This window comes from Sinocyclocheilus anshuiensis, unplaced genomic scaffold, assembly GCF_001515605.1.
Source record: "Sinocyclocheilus anshuiensis isolate Anshui unplaced genomic scaffold, SAMN03320099.WGS_v1.1 scaffold300, whole genome shotgun sequence".
Classification (NCBI taxonomy): domain Eukaryota; kingdom Metazoa; phylum Chordata; class Actinopteri; order Cypriniformes; family Cyprinidae; genus Sinocyclocheilus; species Sinocyclocheilus anshuiensis.
This window is the reverse complement of record NW_015557379.1, coordinates 2612250-2638770: the sequence shown is the minus strand read 5'-3', so window position 1 is coordinate 2638770 and position 26521 is coordinate 2612250.

The window sequence follows — 26521 nt, the reverse complement described above, 5'->3', positions numbered from 1 at the left end:
TTGAACTAGCACCTCATGACTACACCACGTTATGTACGAGAAGCTGCAAAAGACACAGGCGCAAGTGGAATACAATAAACACAGTGACATTAATTTTTAAGTAAATATAATGGGCGATATATTGCGTCACCAAAAATGATTGAGGTCATGTACATACCAGTATATTGCGCGATAAGTCAATATATTGATTATTGCGACAGGGCCTCAGTTCAAGCGGCAAGTGAACCCATTTAATCTTTCTCTTTACTACTATAGTACATAATGAACATAAATTAACATCAAAAGATACGCTACTTTATAAGAGAGCCTACAGTACAACTTAGCCTACTGAAATGTCTCATGTAAAAGCTCATTCAGTGTTTCAAACTGCGGAAAACTGTAAAGCTTACATTGCAACGTAATAATACATTTACCTCAGAATAACCACTCGGTGTCCATAAGCTCATCAGTCTGCTTGAAAAATAACTATAGAGAGGAGCATTTTGCTATATTTATGTGCTATTGCATATTAATACTTTTTACTATGTTTGTCTACATGATTCAACTCCTCCTATAAAATTGCATTTTACTAGTTGAGAAAAACAGACTGAAAGTGTGAAAGACATACACTCTTAAAAATAAAGGTGCTTAAAAGGTTCCTCACAGAACCATTTTTGGTTCCACAAAGAACCATTCAGTCAAAGGTTCTTTAAAGAACCATCTCTCAATTTTTTATAATCTGAAGAACCTTCTTTCACCACAAAGAACCTTTTGTGAAACGTAAAGGTTCTTCAGATGTTGAATGTTCTTCATGAAACCATTTAGACAAAAAAGGTTATTCTATGGCATCGTGAAGCACCTTTATTTTTAAGAGTGTATGACAACATTTACAGGATGCATTGAGGAGGAGCCCAAACTACACTCAGTGGCCAAGTGATGCTTATGGTCCATGATATTGGTACAGATTCTGTGTAATGAACAATTCTTTGTGACTGTATATTTCAAGTTTTGAAAAGACATTTAGTTCCCACTTTAAGTGAACCTTAGATCGATTAAAATGCTGATAAAGTCAAGAAAAGATGAGACATAAAGACATGACAGTATGATTGAAATGTTAAAATGTAAATAATAATAATAATACTAATAAAATATATAAAACACATTTATTCTGTGGCACCCAAAAAAATAATTTTTCTTATATTTTCTTTTTCTTATATCTTGATATTTTTGTCTGGAGCCCTGTCAAGTTTTACTGTCCTTGTGGGGACATTTGGTCTCCTTAACATAGGGTTTACCTGGACCACATTTGCTTATAAATGGGGATGAGCTAATTATATTTAAGACAATATATCCAATTTGTATTATTTGCAGACAAAAAAAACCCAGTTTCTTTTTTGCAAATGAACCATAGACTTGAACCATTTGGGTGAATGATTGATTCAGTGGCTCACTTGAAAAAAAAAAAAAGGTCACTTATTTTGTTCCTGAATGAATCAGTGTTTTTGAACCAAATGAGTGAGTGTAGTAGTGATTCATAAACATTAAGTCTTATTCATAAACATAGTCACTTATTGCCAATGCCAACTACTGGTGTAATGGATGGCTTTCTGAGTGCAAGAATGATTATCATTATTTCTGGTCTGTATATTTTAAAAGTGAATTTTGTCCTCTTTAGCAATAGCTCATGTAGCTTCAGTTTTCCTGTTCACACAGCTCAGATCATTGCAGACTGACTCTCCCAAGAGGGAAGAACCCTGCTGTGATCCCTCAGTGCGTTCTTATATTACAACAACGATTAAATGCCTTTTTTTTGTATTTCAAAGAACCGCACTCTAATGACATATTTTTAAAGAGAGGAGGCGTATTTTGAAATGTATTCATACAGACGCGGAGGCTAATTAATTCCGACAAAGTTTTCACAGAGCACCTTTTCATTCTAGATCATTAGCGTCTAATTGCATTGTAAAAATTACAACATGTCATAATCTTTAACAAAGAAACGCAAAGACGGCCCAGCCATCTGTCCCCCATGACAGTAGGGACTACGCTAATGCATTAAAGCTCCGATTCGTATAGCTGTCGGTCGGGGATTAAAGCACTTCCTTGACTATTGCCTTCTGAACCGGGATGAAAGCAGCACACGACGGTCGAGGCTGATTAATATTCTGTTTTCTTGGTGACTAAGAGGCTCCGAGAAACACAATCCCTCTTCCTGTGATTAATTAAATTGTGGGGAAAATGTGGGCCTAGCTAACCCTTCTTGTTGTTAATTCAGAGGAATTGAAAAGTAAATACTAATATATGCTCAGCAAATTGGCCTGGGAGAGAGGAGATGAGGTCTGGGTTTGATTTAAAGTGATTGTGTCTGAGAGAGAGACTGTGTGTGTGTGTGTGTGTGTGTGTGTGTGTGTGTGTGTGTGCTCTCAGGGCTTGCTGTTCATTAGTAAGTTTTCAAAGGGAGAGAGCTAATTGTCGCCTGCCCTGAAACAAAAGCCGCCGTGGTCCCCCACACCCTTAATGAGTTTCTGTTTGTAATGAGACACTTACTGTGTTTGGAAACGGATTTTCCACAGTCCACAGATCAATAACGCACCCAACAAAAACTTTATCTCATCCGTTCGTTCGCTCTTCTGCTCTCCGGCTTTCACTCGTCGGCTCATAAAAATGTCTTGAACTCCAAACCCTGGCCATCTCTGCAGCTCAAGCTATTACTTGAGTTTAACATATATTATGTCAATGGTCACTTTAATTGTCAGCTTCAGAGTGGCCATAACAAAGTTATTGAGGGCAAATGTTTTTGAGCCTTTTTTGCCATGGAAAGATGTAACTGAACTAATGAGATGAAGAAAAGATGTTATAGTTTATGTTCATAGCTGGTTTATTAGAAGACTATTTAGAAGTGTGAAAATAAACTTTTTGTTAAATGTATACACAAAAAAATAAACAACTCATTTTTAATAGCTCTCAGTGAAAAAAAACGATGCTATTTGACAGTGCAACAAGAAAGATCTAATATTTAGGTTTACATTCATGCTCCTTTTTAAATAGTATTTTATACAGATACTTCAATAAATAAACACAAATATACTACCATTTTTTGGTCGGTAAGGTTTTTGGTAACACTTCACAATAAGGTTCAGTTCCCTTTCATGGGAACTTTGAACTGCGTTTTCTGACAGTTTCAACTTAAAAACTGAGAAATTATAACCTTGTAAATGTAGAATTCACAGCAGAGCTCCTGTATTGAATTGAAGTTTACTTTACAGATGTACCTTATAAAGTGGCCAGTGAGTGTATAAGTGTGCAATTTTTGTAATAAGTATTTGAGCTCATTTTTGTTTGTGATCTTTCATGTATTTTGTCCCACAGGATTCAGACATTGAGTCACAAAGTACCATGGAGCAAACTGTGATGGGAGTGTATGTTATACTGAAGGAGGGAGTGCTGCCTGACGATGACCCACATGGGAGTGTGTGTCATACTGAAGGAGGCAGTGCTGCCTGACGATGACCCACAGGACATTGGTGTCCTAATTGAAGGTGTGGAAGTCCTCAGTGACTTGAGTAGCATTGCACAGGCTTGTGCTCTGATATTTGGACTGATATACTGTTTGAACCTGAGCTACCCACTAGAGCTCAAATGCACCTTTGAAGTCTTGCAGAAGATCTTTCTAAATCTAAATGGACAGAGGTTGTCATCCAAGGCACAGGCCTATAAGCGTTGCTTGGGGATCAGTTTTCTCAAGAGCCAAGATTTTGTTGGCTAAATGTTTCTTATACGTTGTGTAACAAACACTCAAATGGATAAGATACTTAAAGTGAAGAAAGCAGTTTAAACTTAATTAGTGCATGTTAAAGCCTAATGAAAAAAATACAAAATTTAAATTGTTTGCATGTTTTCTGTGCTTTTTTTTTTTGCAGATTACTGAACTTTTGGTAATGTCTTGCTTCTTAGTGCTGTCATCCCATAGCGACCCCTAGAGGACGCAGTGTCTCGTTCCCTACTCAGGGAACCATGGTTACATATGTAACCTGAGACGTTTGTTAGCATTAGTTAACTACATGAACTAATAATGAAAAATACTTAAAGCATTTATTAATCTCAGTTCATATTAATTTCAACATACATTTTTAAAATCCAATGTTTTATCTGCTAATATTAATTAATGGACCTGGGCATGAACTTAGAACAGTTGTATTTTTATTAATTGAAGTGAACAAAGACAAATTAATAAATACTGTAACAAATGTATTGCTCATTGTTAGTTAATATTAATTAATGTGCTAATTCACATTATCTAATGAACCTTATTGTAAAATGTTACCAGATTTTATTTATTTTTTTAAAGAAATTAATATATTTTTGTTCAGCTAGGATACATTTATGAAAAGTGAAATTGATTTCTATTTCAAACAAATACTGTTCTTTTAAACTTTCTGTTCATCAAAGAATCGTGAAAAAAAAAAAAACATATTGCAGAAAAAAAAATATTAAGCTGCACAATTTTTTGTTTTCATCATTGATGATAATAAGCACAAACAGCTGAATATTCAACCTCGCCATCACAGGAATAAAATGCAATTTGAAATATATTAAAATAGGAAACAGCCCTTTTAAATTAATAATAATATTAGTAATAATATTTTACAATGTTACGGTTTTTACTGTATTTTGATCAAATAAATGCAGTCTTGGTGAGCATAACAAAAGTCTTCACAGAACTTATGAATGGTGGTTAACATACAAATGCATTGGTTCTTAACAGACGTCATAAAGGGCAAAAAAAAAAAAACTTTTTTTTTTGTTACCCAAAGCAAAAAAAAAGAGGGCTAAAAAATTCCCTCTAAATGCATGAGGAGAAACATGCAGATGTGAAATGTGAAAATCATTGAGAATTTTATATATATATATAAAAAAATAAAATAAAAGAATAAAAGCTTCCATATCACATTAATATTTAACATACACTTTTTTAGGTTCAACATTGATGTGATTTAAAAGTTCTCATTGTGTGATTCTGGTCATGCAAAATATTTTTGGAAAAAGAATCCATTCAGTGTTGTTGTGACAATTATCTGAGCAAAAGGCGTAAAAGCCATAGTACTGAGATATACTTGAGAAGTTCTGATAAGTACCTAAACCTCTGTGAATTATGCTAAAGAGCACTTGCAGACATGATATAATCTCCTTTCGCCAACATAAATGTCATGCTTTCTGGCTTACTGACAGACAGAGATGCAGCTGCTCAGACGGTTTACTCCGGAGGGACGGCAGAAACAGAGAGCCGGCCGCAGATGAATTCAAACCCTCTCTGTGGTGGCGAGAGATGAGAGAGATTTCCGTCTCTTTTTGTGCAATCGCTCTGATATCTCAACAGTGCGGTGCTGTCAATAAGACACAACTGTCTGGTTCTTTTATACAACAGCCGCCCTGAAGTGCTATTGTTTAGCAGTGGGGGATTCACAAGATGCATTTTAATACATGCTGACAGAGCTCACCTACAAACACACACACCCAGCGGACATTATCCAGGACCGTCTCTGCTGGATGTTAACATCTCTAATTGTCAAAACCATCAGCACAGCATTGTTGTCTCTAATGAGTGCTCTTGGACAGGTGTTAGTATGTCGTCTCTGGAGTCAAACGGGCGACACGTTCTTTCTAAGTGTTTGACCAGAATAAGCTGCAAAATGGACCAGACATTGCTAGTCAGAAGTTTAAGAATGAAAGACCACAATTACCACACATTTTATTCACCAGCATAATCAGAACTAAATTTTTCCATTCTTTTTGAGGGTCAGAAAAAGGAAGAATTGAATTTAAAATGATTGCACTTGGCAGTTCATGATGCAATGCTGTGCTGAATGTGGCAGTGGTATATTTCCTGCAGTTTGGCTGCTTTCTCCTCTCCCAGACTTTGCTTTCACAGTGCAGCGGGCCTACAGATGCATGCTGGGATCAGATGGAGTTGTTGGTTCTGTGTCGGCTGGTGAGCGTGCTGTAAGCCGGACTAATGCATTTGCAGATAGATGCTCTATTCTCTCTGGTGCTCATGCTGAGGTACATTTGGAGGGATAAAAAGGACAGGCAGAGCAGACAGATATGACTAATGCAGTGTGTTGATGCTGGAATGAAAGGTTTCTGAAAAACATGCTCCATGGGTTGTCTATATGAGATATTTTTTTCTCATTCATCTGTGTGTTTTGCATTTTTCTTATTCTTTGCTTTAATGATGGCCTCTGAAAAGGCAGATGTTGTTTTTCTCCTTGTGTTAGCTTTAATGAGATTTGATATTGCATTTCTCTCTTACTGTGGATGTGAGTGTGATATGTAGAGATACAAGTGCTGTATCTTACCTAGGGCTGGACGATATGGCCAACATTTATATCATGATATATTTCTTAATTTCGGTCGATACGATATAATTCCGATATTGTAAGGAATTTAACTCTTTTATTTTAGCTCTTTTCAGAGGGGAAATCGAATCTGAAGATTCAAAATCAACCTGATTGAACTGATTCCAAAATTGATAGTTTACACCTTATCGAACGTTCGTTCAGCAAGACGTTAACATCAGTATATCTTACCAATTTGAATATTTGTACTATCCCTGGCAACAGGTTAATACATGCTTGTGATAATTTATAAGCTACGAGCTAGGTAGCCGGATCTGGGCAGGGTTTAAACACACACACACACACACATACAGTTCGAAGGATGAGAGGTAATGGAGTTCTGAGGAAGTCCCAAAAGTCTAGTAAGTTATTTGTTCTTAGATCGCACCAAGAAAATCACAAAAGCAGAGATTTGTCTTATCTTTACTGCTTAGGACCAATTCAGCACCAGTTTCAGCAGAGAGAAGATTTTGTTTGTTACTTGCGTTTGCGCTGGAAAGCTGAGAGAGGTTTACTTTTCTGCGTGCATTTGCGGTGGCAGGGCCACGACTCTGGAATACCCTTCCTTTAGAGATTAGAATGGCCCCTTCTTTGCCTGTTTTTAAGTCCTTTCTAAAAACTTATTTGTTTTCCTTAGTGTATTGACTGCTGTGATATGGTAATTTTTAAACGTGCGGTTTTAAATTTTTGTCTGGTTTGTTCTCTGTGTATGTGGTAAAATTGTTGCTCTTCTGGAAAGCACTTTGGTCAGCCTGGTGGCTGTTGTATATGTGCTCTACAAATAAAATGAACTTGAACTTGAACTACTTTTCTGCCTGAGGGAATCACAGAGCCTGTGATTGGTCGCCGATCTGTCGTTTGGATGACGTCTTTTTGGGAGATCCCTCTGGTGAATGGAGGTTGCCTTGTGACGTAGGAGCTTCGAAAAGTCGGTTGCCTTAGGCATGGAGAGTGATGCTTGGAGTTCTTCTAAGGGAGTCTGAGTTTGCAATACTTTAGGCTTTTGAAGATCTCTGGCAGTCACAAAGTTTCAACGAAATGTTTGAGTTCTGGATGACCTGATCGCTTGATGGTGCAGCGTGTGTGCTCTACTTGGAACGCGATTTAACACAAAGGCGAAAAGGCACTGAATCCGTTCGGAATTACTAAAGGGTGTTTATACAACATTGGTTAAACTTGCACCGATTACAGGAAACACATCAAGCATATATAAGACATAAAACATATTATTTGTGACTATAGTTTTCACTACTTATGATGAGTTTTTTTTAAATGATTGTCTTTTTAAATCATCTATGTGAGTTTGCGTGTGTTCCTCTGTTGCAACGACCAGAGCGCGGTTCTGTTGGAATGCAGGATGTGAGGGGAATCATGTGTTCCCGAGGTCACACTGTATAGATCCTGTGTGCGCGTGCAAACCAGGAGGGTGTGATTAAATTAGCCATTTCCTGTGCATATATAATGGTTCCATGCATAAGCGATCACGAGGTATCTCTCAACTATATGTTGTGAAAGAACTTTTTAGTCCTTGATACAAAAGATCTCTGCCTCATGATGGTTGTGGGGGGGGGGGGAGATCTTTAGATTCTCCTCGAATATGTCTGTGCAATAGTTCACGTGGTGAATCCATAGTTTATTTGTCTCTGTTCTCGGACAGAGATCCTACAATATCGATATGAACACTATTAAAAAAAGCCTCATAAAAACAGCTAAGATCAGATCAACAGATGTCTGTACCTACAAACTTATGAAAAATGAATTTGCCAAGTCTATAAAACTATTGAATTTTTTTGAATAACCCTAGCACAAATAAATTAATGTTCACCTGTATTTAGCCTTCATACAAACAAGAATTGTGAAATCACTGTCAAATAAACATCTCAGACTCACCTTATTAATTATTTAATCTTTAATTAACTAAAAAGTTAATATTTAACTTCAAACTATAGGCTAACATACCAGTCCAAAGTTTTTGAACAGTAAGATTGTTAATGTTTTTAAAGAAGTCTCTTCTGCTCACCAAGCCTGCATTTATTTGATCCAAAATACAGCAAAAACAATACAATTTTGAAATATTTTTACTATTTAAAATAACTGTTTTCTATTTGGAAATATTATAAAATGTAATTTATTCCTGTGATTTCAAAGCTCAATTTTTAGCATCATTACTCCAGTCACATGATCCTTCAGAAATCATTCTAATATTCTGATTTGCTGCTCAAGAAACATTTATTATTATGTTGAAAACAGCGTAGAATTTTTTAAGGTTACTTTGATGAATAGAAATTTCAGAAGAACAGCATTTATCTGAAATAGAAATCTTTTGTAACATTATAAATGTATTTATCATCACTTTTGATAAATTTAAAGCATCATTGCTAATGATGCCCCCCCCTCAAAAAAAATTATACTGACTCCAAGCTTTTGAATGGTATAGTGTATAATATTACAAAAGCTTTTTATTTCAGATAAATGCTGATCTTTGTATCTTTCTATTCATCAAAGAATCATGAAAAAAAAAATGTACTCAACTGTTTTAAATATCGATAATCAAAGCAGCTCCGCTCATGAACGCTACTTTATCAGATAAAATAAAAATGCCATCGAAACTTTTCTGAAAACAGTCGGTTCCCGATATAAAAAAATTATATCGCGATACATATTGATATTGAATTATTGTCCAACCCTAATCTTACCTATTGATGGACTGGACAGGTTTATAAAGTGTCATTTCATGAGGAATAGATTTTTCCCTGATCTTTGAGACAAAAGAGCTTGATTTTGATTTTCATACTGTAACTTTCAGAACTCAAGTTTTGAGTTTTTACATTATTAGTTACATTATTAAAATAAATTATAGTAAAATTTAATCAATTATATACAATACACCAATCCAAAATGGTCCTTCTGTGGTGTGACTGTGAAAACCCCCTATTTAGAACCATTACTGTGAAAACGCAGTTTCCATGGATGTTAAAGGTTCTTCTTTGAACCACAAATGCCAATAAAGAACCTCTAATCACTGCTTTAAATGAGCTGTATGCATAACCACCCAGTCAAGATATCACAGTGTACATGTTAATAGATTCAACATAATCAAATGCATGTGTGAACTTCTGTCTGTCATAGATGGCTGGAGGGCCAGAATAGAAAATAGACTAGTAAAAGAGACAAATGCTTTTCTTATCAGAGCCCCTGAGCACTGATCCGTCTGGCCTCTCCCGCTGTTCTCATTAAACAGGGTCGCTGGTTTCAACCTCTCTCTATGATTTTGATCTTCAGAGCTCTGACCCGACAGCTAACCACCCACCCAATTACACCGACCCCGGCTGCTGCCGACCGCGCAGTCATTCACAAACACGCATTTCAATTAGCAGCCTTTTCTACGGCTGACCATGCCAAACTCTGTTCACTGCAGTTCGGCTAATAACAAAACTTCTTCAAAACAACAGAGGAATATTCAGGACACATTCAGAATTCATGCAAGAAAAAATAATACGGACAAAATGAGAATGCGTTATTTTGATCAGAAGTGACAGCAAAGACATTTATATTGTTACAAGATTCAAATTAGCACCAAAGTAGCATATTATAATGATTTCTGAAGGATCATGACACCGAAGACTGGAGTAATGACTGCTAGAAATTATGCTTTGCATCACAGGAATAAATGACATTTTAAAATAATTAATTAAGTAAATAATATTTTAGAATATTACTGGTTTATTGTAATAATTTAAATAAATGCAGCCTTGGTGAGCATAAGAGATTTCTTTCAAAAATATTAAGAATCTTACCGACCACAAGCAAGACATATCTCCATTTTCTCTCTATTGAAACTTGTTGAGATACAGTTGATAGTCATTTGTTATTTTTCTGTTATATTCTCTCACAGCATACTGTGTACTGAACTATTAGTCAAAAAGTCTCATGATGCCACATTCTTGTGCAGATAAATTATCTAAAATTGAAATCATTAAGATGCGATTAACAAAACTGACCTGAGACAGACCTTTGGGAAAATGCAGAAATCTCATTGACTGCATAAATTATTATTGCAGTACTATCTGTAACAACAATCAACTAATGCTTAATTTAATCTTATTGCTGTCTAGGATATCCAATTAAATATCCAATATCAGCCAATATCAAATGATAAACCAAAAGCCAATAAATGGTAGATACATGTCAAATAAATATCGTTTTAAATGCAACAATGAACCTAGACATCATAATATTATAATATACAGTAGGGCTGGGTAAAAAATATCGATATCTCGATAATAATTGATTCTCATTTTTACGGAACGATATTGATTCTTAAATCCCAATTCGATTAGTCTAGCCTGTTTTCAGTTAATGGACGGAACACTGAAGGGAACTTCCCATCCAATAAATCGCAATAAGCAGTGTGCTTTGGTACTTCTAATATGAAACAAAGTCTCAGATTTCAAATTCTGTCCATTGTATTGCAGTATTCAAACAATAAATGCCGTTTTGGCGCTGTTTAATGTGGAGTGACAGATCGCTGTAGCGCCTCAGTTCAACAGACGAGGAAGCGCGAGGCGCACATGAACTAATCATCTCCTTCATATAACATATTCATTATAAATTGTACTGTTCTTCAATGTTTAATTTATGTTTGAATAAATCCATCATTTTATGACAAGCCACCATTATGTTTATATTTAAAACAAAAAACAAAAATTAAAGAAGAAATATTATGTAATTGTAACTTTATTATTTTAAAAACTTCATTAAGCGAAATTTTAACAAATCAGTTAATTTTAACCTTCAATATTATAATAATGTAGTACCAACTGACTCTCATGTATATTTTACAGCATTAGTTGAGAGATTTGGCATGTACTGTACCTGATATATATCCAAAATAATCGATATTGAATCGAATCGAATCGCAAGCTTGTGAATGAGAATCGAATCGAATCGTGAAATTTGTGTCAAAACCCAGTCCTAATATACAGTAGGAAGAATTTATGTATTTGGATATAACATTTTTATAATTAATATAAATTAATAAAATTTTGAGATTTGCCAAAGATTACATTTAACTGTGTTAAAAAAAATCTTATTTAAAAAAAGAAGAAGGTATTTTTAAGATTTGATGGCAAAGGTGCTGCAGTCTAAAGATAAAAAATTGTGTTATTAAAAAGTGTTATTAAATTATTAGTGTTAAATTAATTTCTTACTTATCTGGAAAAAGGCTCGGTTGAAAGTCTGTTAATAACTTTTGCCTTGGGTTTATCTAATCCTTCTTATTAATTTGGTAAACTAATTAAATTCATATTTATTTTAGGTGATTTGCCATATCTTTTACACTATTTGTTTGACTTCAATTTAATACATGTTTATTTTATTTATTATCTCTACCTTTGATCATTCTTATTTGTCATGCCGCTCTTGTGAGGCACTTTGTATGCCGTTGTTTGCTGGAAAGGTGCTGAATAAATAAAGTGTGAGTTAAATTAGATTTCAGAGGTGTGTAGGTATTGAGGACGAACAGACTGTTGAAAGAGAAGAGTAAACTCAATCAGTTCTTTGCTAGCACACACACACACACACACACACACACACACACACACACACATTCTCTTTTGTTGCTCACACATCCACAAAGCCAGTGAAGCAGGTAAAAAGAGATAGAAAGTCTAGCTTCATCTCAATCTCTCTATGTCTCTGTGTCCATCAACTGTGTATTTTAAAGGCTCTACATCAGGAGCATCCTCAGTGGACTGAAGTGTAATAATATAAAACCTGCCAATAATATCACACAAATCTAGGAAAGACCATCATCCCCTCAGCCAAAATAACCAACAGCAGCTCACACAGTGCATTTTACAAGATTAGACACATGTGAATGCTACAGCTGAGCCAAACAAAGTTTAAACATTTAAGGAAGCGAACTCTAAGATCTCTTTAATGTCTCAGTAGTTTCTCCTGCATCAATGAAAGTGACTGCTGGCAGCAATGTTCTATGTTTATAGAAAAGAGCAAAACTATAACTGAGGGGAAGTTATTTTGAAATTCTGTGAAGTAAATCATGTGAAGAAGTTTTGGATTTTGCTATGTTCCAGTGTTAAAAGTTTGGCAAACTCTATCTTGTAAATTGGTATTACATGAAGCCATGTGACCAACAGAAGATTGATATGTCACGTTGTGAACATAAACGGAAAACTGCAGCATTGCAGGAAAGTGGAGTAGATTGTATGTTTTTACATTTTGCATTTATTATTTGTTAAATGTTTAATTAGTTTTTTTTTTTAAAGCCGCTGTAGATCGTGACGTCATATTGCGACCATTGCAGCATCCGAAGAAATTCCAAAGTCTAGTGTAGCTGTGTCTGTTGATGCAATGTGAATTGGCCTTAATACCTCAAAAATCTTATTACATGTTCACAAATAGGGATGTAACGGTATGAAAATTTCCTATCACGATTATAGTGACCAAAATGATCACGGTTATCAGTATTATCACGGTATTGTTAAAATGTGCTGGAGATGTTCAAAAAAGTACTGACACATAAATCACTTCACCAAGTTATATATATAAAAATCAACAAACAACAAATAAAATGAGTTTTTTTGTTTGCATAATCACTAAAACAATAACATTACCAGTGATATTCGGATTTTAAATGACAACTTGACTGACAACAGTTTAATAGCATGTTGAAATATCTAATGTAAATGTTCAAATAAAGCTTTGAAAAAGTTTCATAAAAAGGTAAACCTCACATTTTAGCCTTTAAATAAAGAAAAGAGTTAAGTCAAAACGATAATTGATTAGTAGATGATTATATGTATTTTATCTGCTCCATAAATAATTCTAGATAACTTATCTGAATTGTTTAAATGTGTAGAATCCACACTGTTTTTCATCGACCGGTCAACATTTACAGCAGAGCATGCAAATTCGATCCGTTTTTGGCCAGACAGAAACCGCACACAGGCTGAATGTAAATATAAGTCTCTGTAAATCCACTCGCTGACAGCAGATGGCGCTTATGGAAAAGCTGAAATAGAGCTGTTTCCGTAACCTCCGTGGACAAAGCAGTATTGCGATTAAGATCACTTTCTTTATGTATTACATGGAGCGAAGATGAAAACAAAATGCCATCGAATCGTTTCTGAAGACAGTCAGAACCTTCAGAGGTACATTCATATAATTAATTAAATCATTCATATATTCATTTGTATAATTCCCTTAGCACTCTTTTAAAAGCTCCCTGCTTTCCCGCCCTGTTTTCACTCAAAACAAAACTACTCTGCTGCTGAGCACACGTGAGACTGTTACTTAAAACTGTGCTTTATGCTGGACAGTATTTATTTATTGTGAGTTGTTCAAATCGCGGTAATCTAATACGGATTTAATGATAATTAAAATATGAAACGGTAATACTAACCGTGGGGAATTTTATCACGATTTATCGTCAAACCGGTAATCGTTACATCCCTATTCACAAATGACGCATTTATTATTTTTCTTAATCTGTTTTAGGCTAACAAGACTATACAAGATATAACTCTGCCATCTAATTAAAGGGATAGTTCACCCAAAAATAAAAATCCTGTCAGTAATTACTCACACTCATGTCGTTCCAAACTTGTAAGACCTTCGTTCATCTTCGAAACCCAAATTAAGATATTTTTGATGAAATCCGAGTGCTTTCTGACCCGGCATAGACAGCAATGCAACTACCCTGTTCAAGGCCCAGAAAGGTAGTAAGGACATCATTAAAATATTCCATGAGACATCAGTGGTTCAACCGTAATTTTCCTAAGCTACAAGAATAGCTTACTTTTTGGAACAACATGAGGGTAATTAATGACAGAATTTACATTTTTGGGTGAACTATCTCTTTAAGTTTCCAGAGCTATAAAAGTTTCAAGAGAGGAAGAAAAATGCTTTTCAAAACATTTTCTGCTGTATTCAACATGCTAATAAAAGCTCGGAGCTGAAAATCTACTTGCAATTACAGTGTACTTCTGCTACACAAAGCTGTTCTTCTTACATATGCAGTGTGACTACTGTAACCTGTTAATGTTGGAGCTGAAATAAAAACACGCTCCGTGTGCAGTGTGAAACCTGCTTAATTGTAATAAAAATATTGTCAAAAAGCAAAAAAAAAAAAATCACAAAAAGAGAAAGAAAAGAGAGAGAGAGAGAGAGAGAGAGAGAGAGAGAGAGAGAAAGAAAGAAAGAAAGAAGGAAAAAACACTTTATGGTGTTTAAAACAGACTTTATTTTCTTAAAGCAAAATCTAAAATGATGTTACTTTTATTTTGGTTTTGGTGTGAAATATGACCTGCACTTGTTTTGTATGATTCCATTATAAATACATGTTGTAAACATACATCTCTTCCCCATCTTTTAATCTGATCGGAACACCGGGGGAAGTCGTGGCCTAATGGTTAGAGAGTCGGCAGGGATTGTAGGGGGGGGGAGTGAATGTACAGCGCTCTCTCCCACCTTCAATACCACGACTGAGGTGCCCTTGAGCAAGGCACCGAACCCCCAACTGCTCCCCGGGCACCGCAGCATAAATAGCTGCCCACTGCTCTGGGTGTGTGTTCACGGTGTGTGTGTGTTCACTGCTGTGTGTGTGCACTTTGGATGGGTAAAATGCAGAGCACTAATTCCGAGTATGGGTCACCATACTTGGCCACATGTCACATGTCACGTCATATGAATCCACACTGACAGTACACACGGTACAGGGATCAGATGTCTCCAATGCAGACGAGTTTCTGAAAAGAGAGACGGAGAGAGAGAATCGTCCCATGTGAGATGCTGTGTGGTGCGGCTGGCTGTGGAAAAGAGGAACAAAACAGAAAAGAGAAAGGAAAGGTCAAAGATATAGAGAGTGCCAGAGGAAAAGCCAGATAAGACTAATGGACAGACAAAGCCACGTTCTGTTTGTCCTTAAAAGAGACCCAACACAGATATAAATCTTCCACACCAGTCAGTAAAATTAATTTTATTTAGAAATAAAGATGTCTCACATTTGCCAGATGTATTTGAAATGAAAAGTTCAATTGTTTTCGTACCGTACAGAACAAAACGTTGCTGCAGTTAAATGAGTATTCATTAAAAAGTGACAATTCTGTTTACTCACCGTGATGTTGTTCCAGACCCGTATGACTTTCTTTCTCTTGGAATACAAATTCAAATGAGATATGTGTAATTTTCTTGATGTTAAAATGGTGTTTAATAGTGAGTTGAAGGTGAGACTGTATGTTTTTCTGTCAGTTTCAGACCAGGGGAAGTGTTTTAAAAACAGTAATTATCTTTCCAGTTCCTTTTGGTGACCGTAATGGTGTGGAAATTAGACACTTTAAGTTGTTACACTGAAAATCTCATGTTCTGCTGCAACTCTCAGATGTCATATGTACTTTGACATATTCAAACGTGACATGTCATCATTAATGTCAAATCTGGAGCAGCACATCTTGACATGACATGTGTGAATATACACTAAAGGGCTGTTCACAGGTGTTTAAAAACAGCTAGATTGAGTTCCAAAGGAATAAAGCAGAATGTAGTGATCTTGAGATGTTTTTTTGGAAATAGAAAAAGTTATTTATTTTTTTTTTACTTCACATGACATCTTAAACATTAAAAAAAATGTCCATCAGACCAGTGGTGTATAAAGTACCTGAAAGCCATACTCAAGTAAAACATCCTACCAGAAAATGACTTTGGTAGAAGTTGAAGTCACCGTTTAAAATATTACTTCTTAAAGTCTTAAAGTATGTGATATTTATTGTAGTTAAGTACTATACATTTTAATTAGGAAATGTAGTGGAGTGAAAGTAAAAGTTGGCTAAAATATAAAAACTCAAGTAAAGTACAGATACTCCCAAAATATACTTAAGTACTGTAACGAAGTATTATTACTTATATCCTTCAAATATCCTTTGAATTAAGTTGATTTTTGAGCCCATTGTCAGATGCTTAATTTTGGTTTAATCATGAACTCATTTGACTTTCATCAATTTCATAGAAAACAAGACTTCTTATCTTATGTCATTTTGCTTCTCAAGTAAATGTATCTTGATTTAAGAATCTTTAGACGTTTGCACTGGAAAACAAGAATATCACTTACTTGCGGTCAGTGTTCGAACTATACCGTGGTCTTTGGGGGAGCCCACAATGGGGCTTACGAGGGCTTACAATGACTTACAAAGGATACATAACAGCTATAGGATAAATCACTATACAGGATTTACCCTATTATACTTTATCGACACGAATTGATAGGTTAAACAACAAACAGCCACCCACAAATAGTCTTTGAGTTCACATGAACAACGGTTAAAGTTACTCGTCGGCAGGCTACAGAAGAATACAATAATTCCTCCGTTCAATTAGGCCTAAGACATCGCAGACCTATAACAACCCAGCCATAACACATAATTGCGAATAACATGCCTTACCTTAAAACAGAATCGACCACAAAGTCCAACGTTTATATTTTTACTACGAATCTTTGATTTAACAAACATGTACTAAACATGAGTGGAATTTGCACCGCAGCGCCCCCACACCTTGATGCTTATGACAAGAATAGCATGTATAGTTATCTTTATTGAAGTTAATTAGGTTTAAATCGCCGTCATGCTTGAATGAATGTTATTTTTGCAATTTTACACATAATAATCCACGATGATCACATTACACAAAACTGAAATTGCACGTCAAAATAACACATTGTCAATATTTTTTGAGACCCACCAAAATTTCACAAATCACGTTTTCAGGGGAGCCCATGTCTTATTAAGGGGAGCCGAGCTCCCCCTAGCTCCCCCGTAGTTCGCACCCTGCTTGCGGTGTTACCAGAAGGCTTTGAAGTGTTGCTAATACAACTCATTGTTGCTCCTTAGACATTTACTGACATATTGTGTTCCCTTCAGTTTATTCTTAAAATGTTCTTTACTTGATCATAAAAAGATCTTACAATTACAATGCACTTCATCAAACCTGCAGAAACCCTGTAGTAGTAGTACTACACATACTGCTGTCTAAAATTCACCATCATCTATCACATTCATTCAGACCTGTTGGCGAAAGCTTTTGAGTGAGTATTGATGTATATGTGATAAAAGGTATGTCCAGTAAATCTCAGAGTTCTGGATGGATGTGAATTCTCAGCGACAGCTTCCAACCCCAGTATTTATCACCCTAGGTCATCCTTTACACGCACACATGCAGGTTTAATAAATGTACCGCAGCCATACAGTCATCACTGACGCACACCTCAGACAGACTACATATTAATGATTCCTTCAGGGCGTAAAATATCAGATTTACCTGTCACGTATCAAATCGATAAGCCAATGAGATACCAGATAATGCTGCTGCTGCTGCCGGAAATATCTTATGAGTCATATCTGGAAAACTTTACACACAGACAGACTTATGATTGGCCAGAAGATCCTGCATGTATCATCTTTTGGACGCGTCTCACGGCGCCAGCTGTAAAATACAGTTCTAAAAGTCATCTACATGTCTTTATATATATCCTTTCCTTTCCCCCTTTACTTTTTTGCTTGCTACTGTTCTCTCTTACTTTTTCTCTTTTGTCTCATTCAGACACATGACCTCTGGATCCCTCCAGCCTTGAACCTATAAAGACACTCAGATGCCTAGAATAGACACCCTGCCTCTCATTCAGAGCTATTCTTGTTGTGCCAATGCCGAGCCGATCCTGACAGCTATGGAGGAGAGAAACAGAGAGAGAGAGAGAGAATGGCAGCCTTGTGTTTGAAGGTGGAGGCTTGCCCTACCAATTAAACTGTTCTCAAGACCGTCAGCGCTGCGTTGGAAATAGTGAAAATCAAAAAAGGATTTTACCTGCCGTTATTCTCCAGATTGCAGCTGTGAAGTGGATCCTTGTTTTTGGCTGGAATCTCATCGAAATAGTGGATTTGTGATATGGATTAGTGTTCATTTTTATTCACATAAAAATAACTTGTATGTGTTCTGGTAAGAAATCATTTGGAGGTTTTCTGGATATCAGCAAAACTGGTACACAGTGTTTCGTAATGAATTCTGTTTTCACTGTACAGACAGTCTTGCAGATCATGATGGAGTTCATTTAGAAGAGGAAATTGTCACAATGTCTTACTGAATGATTCTCTAAGATATCCAGGTCATAAAAATTATGGTTGCACGGTTTGGTTTTGATTCACTAAAAAGAACGGCCTTGTAAGAGCCATTTATTCGTGAATCAGTTACACTGTACTTTTGTGACTCACTGAAAAGGACTAGCTCAAAAGAGTTTATGTATGGACTAAAACGTATCGTTCGCGAGAGACATTTGTTAGTGAATCAGTTTATACTGGTTGCACTGTTTTGCTGGTTTTGGTTCACTGTCAAAGAACTGGTTCATAAGAGTTATTTGTTTGTGAAACAGCCTGCAGTGCACTGTATCTTTTTGAGTTGCTCAACTGGCTCATAGGAACCATATGTTCGTGAACTGGACTAAACTGGTTGTGCTGTATCTTTTTGATTCACCTAAAACAACTCGTTCATATGAGTGATTTGTTAGTGAATCGGACTACAGTAGTTGTGTTTGCTTTTGCATGCAGTGTTCAATGTTTTTTTTTTTCCCCAATATTTTGCATTATTTAATCACATTAATTTCAGAATGCAAACTCACAACTTAGGGTGAATTATAATTTGTTTTGTCATGGTAGTATAGATTTAAGCGGTGAACAATGCGTACGCGCAACGGATACCTTTGGCATGACTCTGGGAATAAAGTTCATGTTCAAATCTTGAAGTAATTGAGACATTGTTGAGATCTGTTGAACGTTAAATGGGGCCTTTTTCTGGGGAGAAGAATCTGAGAAGTGAGAGTTGGTTTCCATTAAAAAGGAATGAGACATTAAAGGGATCTCATTTGTGATTGTTCTTTCCTACAGGTTCTCTCCCTCTATTTTGGGTGTGAAGTAGGTCTGGACTATTAGTTAACAAATCCCACGATGCCACACTCCTGTGAGGATAAATTATCTAAAACTGAAGTCATTAAGAGGTGATGAGCAGACCTGACCCAGGACAAACGTTTGGGAAAACACAGACATCTCATTGGCTGCATTCATTATATCTCAGCTCTATCTGCGACAGCAATCAACGAATGATAAATGAACCTCAATGTTTATTCTTCAAAATGCAGAGAAGAATAGGTGGCTCTAGAGAATGTGAGCCTCTAAATCCCTTCCCCTCTATCGCTCTCTTTCTCTGCCGCTTCCGTAATTACTTCTGAGCTGCGGTGAACTTGGCCATGGAGACATATAACTCTCCCTTCAAATGTCAGCAGCTCATTGCAGCTGCTCTAATTGGGCTGGTGTAAATGCGAGGTGGCTTTTTCTCCCCCTTCATCGATTTCTTCTCTTTTCCTCACCTTTGTCATTTCACACTGTCTGTGTGTGACAACCACTGCCAATCTCTCAAGTGTCTGTTAAAGCTGTTGAGCTCCTCAGGTCTGCGACTGATGTGGAATCAGCACTGTGGTGCTGTCAGCATTGGTCTGATGAACGCTGATCAGAAAGTTTTATTGCATTCATCAATAGCAATTGAATTGGGATGGAATGCTTTCATTCCAATGGTAAAAACTACTGGAGTTACTGCACACTAATGAAAATTAATGGACACTTGAGGTGCAGATGTGGCCATAATGTGAAATAGTTGTATTGATATATTATCACAGCTTTTTTCAGCTCAAAAGTCCATCTATTATGGACTATTACCAGATTTTTAATATATATTGAAGGTGAAATAAATAAATAATTATTATGAGAAATTATGAGAAATTGTCCTATAAAAGATGATGAATTTTGTCATTTTCTTCTCACGACCTCACGCCGTGGTCCAGAGCAGCTTCTTCACCTTGGTGAACCTACCTAAACTTCCTCTAATGACCACCAGAGAGCAGACTAACACAGCTCACAGCCGCCATTGACATGCTGGCATAATAGTTTACGTTGGCTTAAGTGAAGGAGGGAGCTACAACACCACAAAAAGAGAGCAAAAAATGACCTAGATGTCATTTGTTTTAGTCATGGGCGCAGGTCTGTCTGATAAAGTCCCTGATATCACAGGAGAGCCCAGCGGATTACAGAGCTTTTGAAGAGAGCCAGAAAGAGATTTCCGGCTCTTAACTCAAAGCATTTTGTCCAGTCTCAAGGTTCAGTGGTTTATCGATGTTGTATTTATGTTTATAAAATGTTCGTAAAGAACACTTTAGACTTATTCTCTGATGTCCAAAGCAAAAGCAAAATGTTCAATCATTCAAGATAATAAGGTTACAAATCTCTGTCTGAATGGATGCCTTCCTCCAGTTTGTGTGTGTGCCTCTGTAACTAGAGCACATCACAGGTAATTCATAACTCTGACATATCATACATCATAATTGTACAGCCAGGTTTGCATTTCTCTGATGTGGCTGAACTTCTATTTGAATGTGACTCGTGATTTGTAGCCTATAATTTAGTCTGTTTGATGTTGGTATCAGTGTTAGGGGTTTCTGTGAGCTTATAGAGCTCGTATCTGATCAAGGCTCTGTATGTTCACATTATAAACACACACATAATCATTGCAGTCTTGGGGCTAGATAAGTGGTATATTACTAGGGCACGGCATAAGTGGGATAGTAATAGTCAGTTAGTCTGTTTAAAAGTTCTGTTTTTCCCTTTTCCCAGAAAGTAGCTCGCAGCGTTCAGATGTTGAAAAACTAGTGAGTTGCCTATGTAGGCAGCATTTTAAGTGCTTTCAAAAAGTGGGCATAATTATGCCGCTTGCTAACCTTTTTTGGCCAAATTTTAAGACAGCATTGGAAAAACATTTCTTAACCAAAATTCCAAAAAATTTACCTATTCGCTGCAGTTTCCAGCTGAAATGAACACTAGTGGCAGTAAAACACCAACAACGTTTCTTTCTTTTCACTTTAATTATGATTACAGAAGCACATTATTAATTACTAAATACATATTTTGTGTTTCCTTTAACAATACTATGTTATGATCTCAAAACGCTTTTATCATAGTGCATAATTTGTAAACTAATGCATTTTGAAATTTGCATCACATAACCAGCTCCATATGTATGGCTTTTCTAACATAGTAAACTTGCTCGATAGCTCACCTGGTACAGTATTGCATAAAACATGAGTCACAATTAAGGAACTTAAAGAAGGAGGCTAAACTTGCATGGTTGCTTCAGCAAACATGTTATATTTCATATTTGCTTAGATCTAAGGTAGAGTTTTGTGTAGTTGGTAGTTGGTGTTAACCTTTTAGCGCCAAACAATGGATACTTTATTTCCGAACTGCGTACAACAAACAACTTAATAAAACATTTACAGATTTATGTTCACCTTTTTCACAAAAAACTGTAATCTTTTTAGCACCACTCACTTAAGAATTCACTTGGAAATTTGCAAGAAGCAACATAATATCATTTTGCAGAAATGTTGCCACAGGCACGCTTTTCGAGTGAGCCTGAGCTGCATGTATCCTTTGCAAAGAAGGTAGTCCCATGATGCATTGCAACACACTTTAGTTGAAAAATCCATCCAACATTGCAGATGAAATGAGAGTGTTATTTAAATAAATGGCAATACTTGTGTGTACTATGTAGTACTGGGGAATTAGCTATGCAACATGCTAATGCGAAAGCTATTGAAAGCAGTAGGAACTCAAGTTGCTGATGTGTTTTGTGTGAAGGTCGCTATTTGTGTGAGTTGCTTCCAGTAGACAGCAGGGCAGCTCACTAGGTTTTGGAAGAGAGCCAGTAACTATGTTGCAAACCCTAGTGAGCTGCCTAACAGTCTACATAGGGAGCTATCTTTCATAGTAGTACACTAACAGAAATGAGGCTTCACAATCTCTTGAAACTCTTGGTCTGCTGTAAGAACGTGCTGCAAAGATAATGTAATAATCTAATCGGCACAAACAAACAGCGCACACACATACTTTTAATAATATTTTTCAATAGTGAACTTTTATAATGTATATTTCTCTTCTGCCATCTTGCATTATTATTATTATTTTTCACATTGCTTATTGCATTCTTGATTGCCATGTCTGCCAAGGTTATAATGAATGCTACCATAGATTTTGGCCAAACGTGAATTACCTTTGGGGACAACCTTGAGAGCTTGGCTATTATTCCTGAAAATGCTTTCTAGCTCAGCAGCACACTAGGGTTTGGAACAGAGCTGTTCCAAAAGGAAAATGTGGTTTTGGGCTTTGTTTCTTCCTTTTCCTTTTCATGTAATTTAAATGTACATTTTGACGTCCTTGTAGAGCAAAACTCAACAGCAGGAGTCTTTCAACTTTGTAAAGACCAAAACACGTCTGTGTCATTTTTTTTGACAGAGACACAGCGAGTGGTCTGTTTTCATGGCAACAGTCGACACTCACGTGGACCAGGATGAAAAACTCAGCGATGTTCCACTGTGACATGGTTTTGAAGAAAGTATGAGTATTCATTTACATGCTTAATACGAATGTGTGTTTATGGACGAGAGTTCTGAAGAACAGGGTTAAACCCCTTTCAGACACAAAGGAGACTTTCTGTCAGATATATTTATTTATTTTTTATCAACTAACATGGGTGTATCTGTTTGGATTCCTGATGCTTGGGGTCAAAGGTCATTTTAAGGATTAGTTTTTCCTAGTGACCACTGCAAATCTGACTAAATTGTGTAAAAAATATACTTTGTAAGTTTATTATTTTATTCAATGTGTGCAAAAGTCAACTGATTTTAGCTGGTGTTTCAGAAGCACAATCAGCTCTGTGTGCACCCTTTGGACAGAAACTTCAGAAATGCAATCATCATGTGCTGCTTTATTCCTTGCCATATAAATGTGAGCAAATATTCACAAAATGGAAATATTTCTACTTCAATTCAAAAAATATTTAGTTTCTGTTCCTGAAAGGGTAAAACCTGTTTTTGTGACAATACACATAAAAAAGGTGAACCTTTCAGTCAGTTACTGATGTAAATTGAACCTATTAGGCCACTTCCAGAACAAAGTTTCATCAGCTGTGTGGTCAGAATGTTTCTAGGCTATGACTTCGATTTTTTTTCCAGACGTTTCTGTTGACAATTTACTAAAAGTGCTTACAGGGCAGAGTGATGTCGTTGTTGTGAAGAAGGGCCTCTTTTTCTCCTTTATTGCTCATACACACTGGCTTTATTTGTCCTATTACTACAATCCCTGTGAGTGCATTTAACAAAAATGGCCCAAACTCACCAAATTAGGAACAAACTGTTGCAATTTACTTTCTACTTCTGCCTGAAAGGATGCGACTTCCTTTCTCGGAATCAAGTTGCCAGAGTCAGGATAAACTGATTGTTTTTTCTTTGTGAGACATATTACTCTAGATTTTTTCTTATTGCAGATCAGTTAAAGCTTGTAATTTTGCTACATTCTTTTTCTTTTCTCACCAGGTAAACACATATCAGCGTTATATCAGTCACAGCTTCAAGTTATGATATATTAGCGCATATTGAAAGGCAGGTGTTTAAGAGCCTGTATCCCTCTGGATTTATGCTGACATTACTGCAAAGAACTCTTTTGGTAATTAAATACATGCTTTTCAATAGGATTGAATTATATATTTTTTCTTTTAATTGCCTAACCAAATCAAAGCTTAAAGAAAACGCAGAATGCACATAGAATGTAAACACATGTTCCCTCATTGCATTAATGTCTTCCCTGAACTAGCACCACCAAGCATTATTAGCTGTATGTGACATGTAGTCAATTGTTAGCTGATTTGATATGTTGCCGCTCTGGTGAGTTGAGTTGCATGTTTTTATAACTGTAGTCATGCATGAGTGATAAATCTTTAGTTTGCACGTGTGTTAATGAAAGTCTGTAACTACAGGTTGACACTTCTGGGGGAATGTTCCCCATTTTATAATTAGCTCAGGCAGAGAGCGAAAAATGACAATAAAATAAAGACATGACTCATTTTAATCATGAATCTATTAAACCCTCCAATACGTGATTACAGGTCCGCCAATGAATCATCAGCATTGCTTGACGTCAGATGTCCGTAATTGCAATTTATCCACTTTTTTGCTCCAGTCTCTGTGGTGATGCATGATGGAAAACTCTACAAGACCTCAATGACCTGATCTATGAATTAAAAATGGCCGAGGTCTGCAAATGTGACCCGACCAGCACGGTACTGACCGAACTGACCTGAACCCACTCTATTTACATCTTCCCTGAAAAAATATCAATCATATGACTTCAAAAGTCTTGAATGACTTCTGAACATAGTGCAAAAGTCATATGAATGACTTTCATGGTGTTTTTTGGTCTGTTTGATAGCCACATCTGTAAAAAATAACATGAGGATGAGTAAATAATGACTAAAATTTCAATGATAACCAAGCTTTGAGGGTAATGCGCACAGCTTATTATGAGCCGTAGGAGAAAACTCCCTTCCTTCTTCCTGTTTGTCACAACATTCCCCTCTTCGACAAACAACCTGCGTCTCTCTGGAGACTTTCCATCCATTCTTCTGTTATTTTGCTATCTGTCTCTCTCTCTCGGTGCCAGGCAGGAACCCCCTTGGCATGTGAAATAAAGAATTATACGAGAGTGGTCTGCCATTCGCCATGCATCATTCAAAATTCAGAAGTTCTGTCTGAGTTTTATTAGCCTGGATAGCAGGAATGTGCTCATAACGTAACAGCATTACATCGAGCGATGCTCGAATAGAATTATGCCAAATGCAAATTGCATCAGAGGTGTTAGAATGTCGTTTTTATTGCACTAGGATCTCTGTGGATGACACTGGAAATTCATTACACCGAAATACCAATATTACATTTTTGAAGGGGAAGAAAGGCGTGCTAAGCAGACATTTCTACACTAGAGTGATGGTCGCTTGGTGAAATGGCTTTACAGAAGAAAAGCCAAAGGCAGGGATGTAATGTGGTTTTAGAAGTGGTCTGGATCACATACCTGGACTGAAGGGATGTGATCGCGTTCCAGACAATTTCACATGCAGTGAGAGAAAGTCAGAAGTGTGTGTGTGTGAGAAAGCTATTGGCGCTTATTTGGATTTCTCCATTATACATTGAGAGAGGTAATTAGAAATTATTAAATGGCTCGTGATAATTGTCTGGAGAGGGCTTGTGGGATGTGGGATTGAGAGCTTTTGAATCGGAGAACTCAAGGACCGACTGCATTGTCTCATGAAAGTGAATGGTCTTGTGTTTTAGCTGGCTAATCATGTGCTATAATTCCATATACAGTCTCTCTAATGACAACGGTGCAGGTGTAATTGAAGTTATAGTAATTGCATCTCGGAGCTTCATGATATACAGTAGCAAGGACACTTTGAAATGGCATTGGGTGGACTTGATATAATTCCCTCTTTTCCTTTATATGGCAAATTTATTTATTTTTTATTTTTGTAAAAAATGGTAGAATTCTTCTTTCTGTAGATCACTGTAAACATTACCAAGATGATGTACACAAAGACAGATGTATCACTGCACTATAGAAGTCCATTCACTTAGTTCATGTTTACTATGGTATTTGTGTAATCTCAGACACTCACTCACATATGTGACCCTGGATCACAAAACCAGTCATAAGTAGCACAAGTATATTTGTAGCAATAGCCAAAAATATATTGTATGTGTCAAAATTATAGATTTTTCTTACTTTTCTAAGAAGTAAATGTTCCATGATGATATTTTGTAAATTTCCTACCGTAAATATATCAAAACTTAATTTTGATTAGTAATATGCATTGCTAAGAGCTTAATTTGGAGAACTTTAAATGTGATTTACTCAATATTTAGATTTTTTCTATCTATCTATCTATCTATCTATCTATCTATCTATCTATCTGTCTGTCTGTCTGTCTGTCTATCATCGTCTGTCTGTCGGTCTATCGTTCAATCGTTCTATTGTGCTATTGATCATTCTATCAATAATTCTGTAGCTTTATCTGTCTGTCTGTCGTTCGTTCTATCGTTCTATCTATAGTGCTATTGATCATTCTATCAATCTATCAATCATTCTATCTGTCTATCGCTCTATCTATAGCTCTATCTATCTGTCTGTCTGTCTGTCTATCTATCTATCTAT